This window comes from Bos taurus, chromosome 2 (genome assembly GCF_002263795.3).
Source record: "Bos taurus isolate L1 Dominette 01449 registration number 42190680 breed Hereford chromosome 2, ARS-UCD2.0, whole genome shotgun sequence".
Lineage (NCBI taxonomy): Eukaryota > Metazoa > Chordata > Mammalia > Artiodactyla > Bovidae > Bos > Bos taurus.
Window position 1 is genome coordinate 130725581 of NC_037329.1, and position 8057 is coordinate 130733637.

General features: G+C 42.2%; 1 non-coding gene across 1 annotated transcript; it reads right to left on the minus strand.

Moving 5' to 3' along the window:
• Positions 1-2293: 2293 nt before the first annotated feature.
• On the minus strand, positions 2294-2400 carry LOC112443703 (U6 spliceosomal RNA). Its single transcript, XR_003032112.1, has one exon. It is a non-coding gene; the product is annotated as a U6 spliceosomal RNA (small nuclear RNA).
• Positions 2401-8057: the final 5657 nt, after the last annotated feature.

Consider the following 8057-nt stretch of genomic DNA (forward strand, 5'->3'; position numbering starts at 1 on the left):
ACCAAGTCTATGCTCACTACGTAAACTCAGGACAGAGTGAGGAACTCTGGAGAGATGCAGCCCCAGAATTCCAATCGCTTTTCCTTTATTTGGGTCAAGCTAATGAGAATTTTGTAATCTAGTAATAGAGTTCCTTTCTCCTAATCAGGCCCATGCTAGATATATGGAAAACAATGGTGTGATTCTAAAGGTCATTCTCTGAGTTAGTTTAAAAAAAAAAAAGAGCATGGGCTTCCCATGTGGCACTAATGGTTAACAACCTGCCTGTCAATGCAGGAGATGTAAGAGATATGGGTTTGATTCCTGGGTCAGGAAGATCCCCTGAAGGAGGGCTCAGCAACCCACTCCAGTATTCTTGCCTGGAGAATGCCATGGACAGAGGAGCCTGGTGGGTTATAGTCTATATGGTTGCAAAGTCAAACACGACCGAAGTGGCTTAGCACAGCACGGCACCAGGTCTCATGGTACCCCCATCACCTCCCTGGCCTTGGTTACTCTCTAAAGTCCAGCTTTCTCATCAACAGACCCTGCTCTGTCAACCCACAGGGCTGCTATGATGAAAAAAAAAAAAAAAAAAACACATCTCTACAGTTGAGCAGGGACTACAGGCAGACTATACAAAATCGAAGGCACCTTAAGATCCTCTAAATCTATGCAAAGGAAAAGGGAATCATTCTGTCAAGCCAGAACTGTTCCTAAAGTCACCTTCCCCAGAAGGTCCTACCCAATAACCTGCCATTACAGATAAAGCCTTTTATACTGCCATGCTTGCCCTCCGCATTACACGATGCTTGAACTACAGTTTTTCAGCTTTGTAATTGGTCACATACATTTTATTTTCACAATGTATGTGTGGTTAAGCACACAGGTTCCAGAATCAGATAGACCTGAGTTCTAATTCTGGTTGGAGATGTTAATACTGAAGTCTCAGAGTCCTTATCTTTAAAACAAAGTTGCATGTGTGCTCAGCCACAGGCTGTAGTCCATCAGGTTCTTCTGCCCATTAAGTCTTCCAGGCAAGAAGACTAGAGTGGGTTGCCATTTCTTACTCCAGGGGCTCTTCCTGACCCAGGGATTGAACCTATCTGCCCTGTGTCTCCTGCTTGGCAGGCAGATTCTTTACTACTGAGCCACCTGGGAAGCCCCATAAAGCAGTTACTTGCAGCACAGATCTCACAGGGCTGTTCTGAGCATTAAATATGATAATACTGTGGGTTCAACACAGTGCAAGCACACAGTAGTAGTAAACATCGCTACTTGTAGTCAGTAAACATCGCTATTCTTTTACCAAAAAGTATGTTCCATTTCTTTTATGAACCTCAATAACTAGAGCCCTCCTGGAGTGATTAGTGCTCCCTCTCTAACACTCAGATGTTTGTGGGGGCCCCTAAGAGCTACCTCTCTTCATACTACACCCATCCCTAACCTGGGCTCCTGTCTACTCCAACATGCCAGGTGCCTCTCTTCTTTGTCTCCTTTCCTTCCTCTCAGAAATCCACACTCATCCACCTGACCCCTCCAGCCTTGTGTATCTCTGCATGTCCAAATCAGACCCATCTTTCACCTTTTTCAAGAAGCCTTTCCTGATTTACTTTTACCTCCTACCTTTCCTCTCCCCAACAACACACCCACACAGCTCAATGTAATTTCTCTTCTTCTTGGTGTGTTCAGTTCCCCTCCCTGACTTTCATTCTTATTAGAACCATCCGTATCCATCCCACTAACAGAGGGCCTCTTAGTACTAAATGAACATGTAAAACTGACATCACACAAAACAAAAGTATGGGGGAGATTTGAGTTCTTAATTATGTTCCTGAATAGTTCTTGCTGCTGCTGCTAAGTCGCTTCAGTCGTGTCCGACTCTGTGCGACCCCATAGATGGCAGCCCACCAGGCTCCCCCGTCCCTGGGATTCTCCAGGCAAGAACACTGGAGTGGGTTGCCATTTTCCTATCCCTTGATATTCACAAAATGGCTTGGACCAGCAAAATCTTCACGCTTAGCTTCAGGGATCTGGCCAACCTGGGACAAGAGTCCTGGTAATTCTGGGGCACGGAGGGAAGCTGCATGGCTGACCTGATCTTCAGAGGGGGTTTTTAACGTGTTCTTGCCTCCCGAGTGTCTGAGAAGGAAAGCAACTTCAGAGACGAAGCATATCTAGCTCCTGGGATACACGCCCTATGAACATGAAGTATTTCTATGAAATTGAGAAGCTTGGATCTTAGATTCTTTTTTTTTTTGGCGATTCGTTTCATATATGATATTATACGTTTCAATGCCATTCTCCCAAATCAAAAAATATGGAACGCGTCACGAATTTGCATGTCATCCTTGCGCAGGGGCCATGCTAATCTTTTCTGTATTGTTCCAATTTTAGTGTATGTGCTGCCGAAGCGAGCACTTAGATTCTTCTTAAAGAAAGCTCTAAACTACCTGGAGCTCTACCGCCTTAGCTCTATATAAACAGTGAATCTGTACTCCTATAATTACTCAAACACAAACTCTCCAATATACACCCAGGAGCAATGTCACAATGGTGTTAGTAAGTACTCCCTCACATAAACCTAAATTCTCCCCAGTGCAAAGCAAATCTGGTAGCTGTTAATATTTGCATTGCACTTATGTGTTTACAGAACACAGTCACATATATGACATAATTTAATTCTCACACTCACCACCTGATATGTAGAATTTATCATTATTCCTATTTACAGATGAAGCAAATGGAGCCAACAGACATTCACTGACAAAATCACACAGCTAGTACAGTCTTATAATTTGGGGCAATTATTTCCCACCAGCACACACCACCTTAGATTTTTACATTCTGACTGGTACAAATTCTGACTCCTAACTTCTCCTAGATAATTCAGAAATTTCCCTCATCCACCAGGGAACTGGCTCAGTCACTATTCCTTTCTACCTCACCGCCTTCTCCCCACCTTCTGCCATCAAGACCCTACACTGGAGGTCCCTGGCGGTCCAGAGGAGCCTGGGAGGGTTACAGTTCACAGGGCCGCGAAGAATTGGACATGACTTAGCAACTAAACAACATCAAAACCAGTGGTGAGGGCCCCACACTTCCACTGCAGGGGATATGGGTACGATCCCTCATTGGGAAACGAAGATCCCACAGGCCCAGGAGCCAGAGGAAAAAAATACACCCACATACAGTGACAACTAGAGTCACTGTCAGTTTTAACTTAAATTCACCACGAGGCGGAGTTAATCTCAACAATCCAAGAAATCCATGGGCTACAGAAGAGAGGGTCCAGAGTTAAAAATAGCTCAACAAATTGTTTAAAAGAAAGAGATAGCTGGATACTGGCACAAGTTTTCCCACTTACATGAGGCTATACCCCAAATAGCCAATGGCCCATTACCAGGTAGTTAAGAATTTTCAGTTCGGACTTAATGGCTCAAAAGCAATGAACGTCTGTAAACCCACCCAGGTAACTCCACTCCAGTTGCTGCCTCTGAGAGGACTGGTCACATGGGCTTTGCATCAACTTACACCTAAACCACAAACCAAGAAACTAAGACCCCATACAACCAAATATTAATGTATCAGAATAAGGCTAATACAAAGGAAACCATTACCTATTTAACCACTCAAAAAAATAAATAAATAAAATAAAATCAACCCATTTGCAACTATACTCACTGACAAAAGAGGAAATAAAAGCCAAGTGACACTGCCCAAAGGTCTGACAAATAACCAGGATCGGTGTGGGTGTGGGGTTGGGGTGGAGTTGCAGCAGAGGAAACAAGTGACCATGAGTTAACAAGAGATTTTATCTCCTACAAGTCCAATGTACTCTGTTGGAATAACTTCAATTTATACTCATAGCACTACCTTATATTTTTGAATCTGGACCTGTGTACTCTCTGCAGATGAATCAGAATATTCCTGGAAGAGTGAAAAAGATCTCCATCTTCAATGAAATCTGTACAGTACACTTGTCTTGAAGTTACCAGGGAAATACAGCCTTCCTCTACATTCTAGCTTAGAAAACCTTAGCTGAACTCTACATCTCAAATACCTGCCCCCTTCTCAAACTGCTGCCTAAGTAACCTAACCACTGAGACAACGGCCTAAACTATCTCAGTGTCAGTCCACCAGTAAGACCACGACTACGCACTTTCTAAGACTAAGGCTTACGAAGAACTGAATGCTAGCTTGGGACCACAAGTATGGAGAGCCTCTTCCTCAAAGGAGAAAAAAGCTGTAAAGACTGTAGTCCGAAATTACTCTCAAACTCAGGTCAGATATAAATGAAACCTTAAAGAGACAATCTAATGCCACAGTTCCGAAACCTGGGGCATATTAAAATAGCAAATGACCTTTAAAGCCATGATGTTCCTACAAAAAATAACTTGAAAAAAAATTGTGATACCCAGACCCTATTTCCAGGGATTGCCTAAAATTGCTGCAGGCATTATTTTCTTTTAAATAAGCTCCAAAGGTGCCATTCACACAGTCAGAGTTAAGAACCACTGAGGCACACACTGGTCCCCAAACATAACGAATCCAAGGTCTATCTTCAGTTCAGTCGCTCAGTCGTGTCCAACTCTTTGTGACCCCATGAATCGCAGCACGCCAGGCCTCCCTGTCCATCACCATCTCCCAGAGTTCACCCAGACTCACATTCATTGAGTTGGTGATGCCATCCAGCCATCTCATCCTCTGTCGTCCCCTTCTCCTCCTGCCCCCAGTCCCTCCCAGCATCAGGGTCTTTTCCAATGAGTCAACTCTTCGCATGAGGTGGCCGAAGTACTGGAGTTTCAGCTTTAGCATCATTCCTTCCAAAGAAATCCCAGGGCTGATCTCCTTCAGAATGGACTGGTTGGATCTCCTTGCAGTCCAAGGGACTCTCAAGAGTCTTCTCCAACACCACAGTTCAAAAGCATCAATTGTTCGGCGCTTAGCTTTCTTCACAGTCCAACTCTCACATCCATACATGACCACTGGAAAAACCATAGCCTTGACTAGATGGACCTTTGTTGGCAAAGTAATGTCTCTGCTTTTCAATATGCTATCTAGGTTGGTCATAACTTTCCTTGGGAATATCTAAAAACTAGATTGATTCCCAGGTCCTACCCCACACCTATGTAGACTTGCACTTGAAACCTCAATGACAGTTAAGTACAGACTCATTTTATATACAAAGGGGCCAGGAGAGTGAAGCTGCCCGCACACGGAGTTAGGGCTGTCATTCTCCAATGGCTCCAGAGCCTAGTACAGAACAAGAGCTCTGACGAATGAATGTATGTCATGGGCATACACATGCAGAGCAGTTTTACTCTCTCAAATGGTTATTCAAAAAAAAGGCAGGTATCAAAACTTTATGTAAAGGAAAGAAAATTCCAAGCAGAAGTCAGGAACTCACATCTGTTTTATTCTCTGCTAATATCCTCAAGAGCCTTATTAAGAAGGAAAGAAAGAAAACCGTACTTTTTAATTACTAAATCTGAGGGAAATGAGCATCTGAGTGGCAGGCTTTTGGGCTTGGCTATGTGGAACCCTCTGGACAATGGAACGTGAGGGATTTTCAATGTGCTTGCTCCTGCACCCACTCTGGCTCACCACCTAATGTCCTCTCTGGAAGGCTCCAGAACAAGAAACATGAAGCCAACCTGAGCCCAATCTGAAGCTTGGAGGCAAAATCCAACTGACCCACAATCTAGAAAAATAAATGCTGTTGGATAAAGCCAGCTGAGAGTTAGAGTGGTTTGTAATGTACCATTATTGTAGGAATAGTTAATAAAAATTTTTTTAAAGGAGGAGGGGCTCTTCAGAAAAAAATAAAAGTAATATATAAACAAAATATTGTAACAGCCCTGGAAAGAAGAAAATATTACGGTGCACTCTTCTGTTGAGCTTTGTAAGTTAATCACCACGCTCTGACGTTAGGGCAAACTGGGTAACTCTTACAGAAAACACTGAGAGCTCAATCAGGAATGCGATTCAAAGGCACTCCCCTCACAGATTATTAGATATCCTAACCATGCAGAGCTCAGCCTTTCCTGAAAAATAATAGAGTTGCTACTTCTTGGTGAAAAACCATCCAAATTTTCAATGTATGTTAGCTGTACCCAGAGAAGACTAACCTCAAGAAGCAGGGTCCCTGTACACCAGTTCCTTAGCATTCAGCACCCTCCAATAACCACTAACAACATCAAAATGAGAGGAGGAAAACAAGAGAATAGTCCAAATCTAACAATGAAGAAAATGTAGTATCTTATCCATTCTATGAAGATATTGTGAAGATAATTAGAAGACACCAATGATCTAACGACAGCTTTTCAGAAAAAAGCACCACTACACTAAATGTATAACACAAAACTTTAAGAGGTATTCTGATTATATTCAATACTACGAAAATAAGCCCTGCCTCAGAAAAAGGAAATACAACATTTTAGAATAAAGGAAATATTGTAATCATTCCTTTGATTCCATGATCAACCTTCTATTCCCTTAAAATATATGAATATAGTCCTTCTATTGGCATAAAATCCAACTCAAAGGGAATTCCCTGGGGGTCCAGTGGTCAAAACTAGGTGCTCTCACCGCTGGGCCTGGGTTTGATCCCTGGTCAGGAACTAAGACCCTGCAAACCATGTGGTGCAGCCAGAGAGAAAACCCAGCTCCAAGGACGCCGACTGTAACAAAGCACAAAACCTACTTCCAAGATCTTCAGTGAAACATCAGTATTGTAGAAATACAGTGATGTATTTATTGGGTGTTGTATTAGGCTAAATGTTGTAAATTTTGCCATAAGCTAAGTCTGCTAAGGACTTTTTTAAATAGCCCTTTTCCAATCTCTATTATCACACACGCTGGGTAGTATCACTAAGCCAAAGATAACAGACAAGTTTGTTAAGTCAAATAGAAAAACAATATTTAAACAGAAAACAATGTCAGTTTCATCCATTTCTTCTGATATTGGAAATCAAATTGAAAATGCTTAACTAGAAAACAATGTTAGCTTTAAGCACCACTGTTCTTCTGATGTGTGAAAAATGCAACAATACCACCATGTAACCTGCTCTATTTCATTTATTCATTCTTGAAACCATGTACTCATCCAATGACTATTTTCAGAGCTATCTCTTATGTGTCAAACACTGCTCTAGACCAGGGATCCAGTGAGAATCAGGATGGACCCGTATGCCACTATACCAAGAACAAGGGATACGGAGTTCCTGCTCCCCAGTCTCATAACATGATCCATGTGTCTCTCCCAGGTACGGCCAACACGGAAGAAGACACATTGGTTAAAACAGTAAAGCCTAGATTTGCTTCTTCCTAACCTCTTCCCAACCAGCCCAGCTAAGTTCTAGCACAGAACAGAATCAAGTCAAACATGACTCCACATAGAAAACTATGAAAATGAGGCTACACACTGCATCAGCCTTATTAACTGAATTAACAGCCCTTAGTTTCTAAGATTCTCAGACAGATCAGTACAATGCTCTTAAAAATAAATGAATCATTCTTGGCACCTACAGAAAATGTGCCCTATATTCAGATACAAGGCACAGAATCTATAATTTGATAGAAGCAGTTTGTGGTTAACACCTTCAGAGCAGTGGTTCTCAAACTTGGCTGCGTAATGGAAGTACCTGAAAGCTTCTAAATAATCCCCTGCTCAAGCTGCACTCTACAAAGCAGCAAAGTTTGAAAACCACTGATACAGAAAACTTGGGAGAAAAAATGGCTGCTTTCCCACTAATCCATGGATTGGAGGTACGCTGTCATTTCAACAACATGAGCAGTGAGCTGCCAGAGCACTTCTCTATGGAACCCACTTGATATTAAAGAAAAGGAGTTTGTAGGCTACCTGTCAAACTTAGGGGAGAAGGCAGAAACCTGAATATGACGAGAGGAAAAAATATCTCAACCTGAATTCCAAAAAACAAAGTACATTAAATCTTTATGTTCTAAATTTTTATCCTGAAATCTGTTAGAAATTGATGTCAATGAGTCAAGTTCCCACTCCTAAATGTCTAAAGATTAAGAGGCGGAGGGAAAATAACAACCCCCAGGCTGACTTG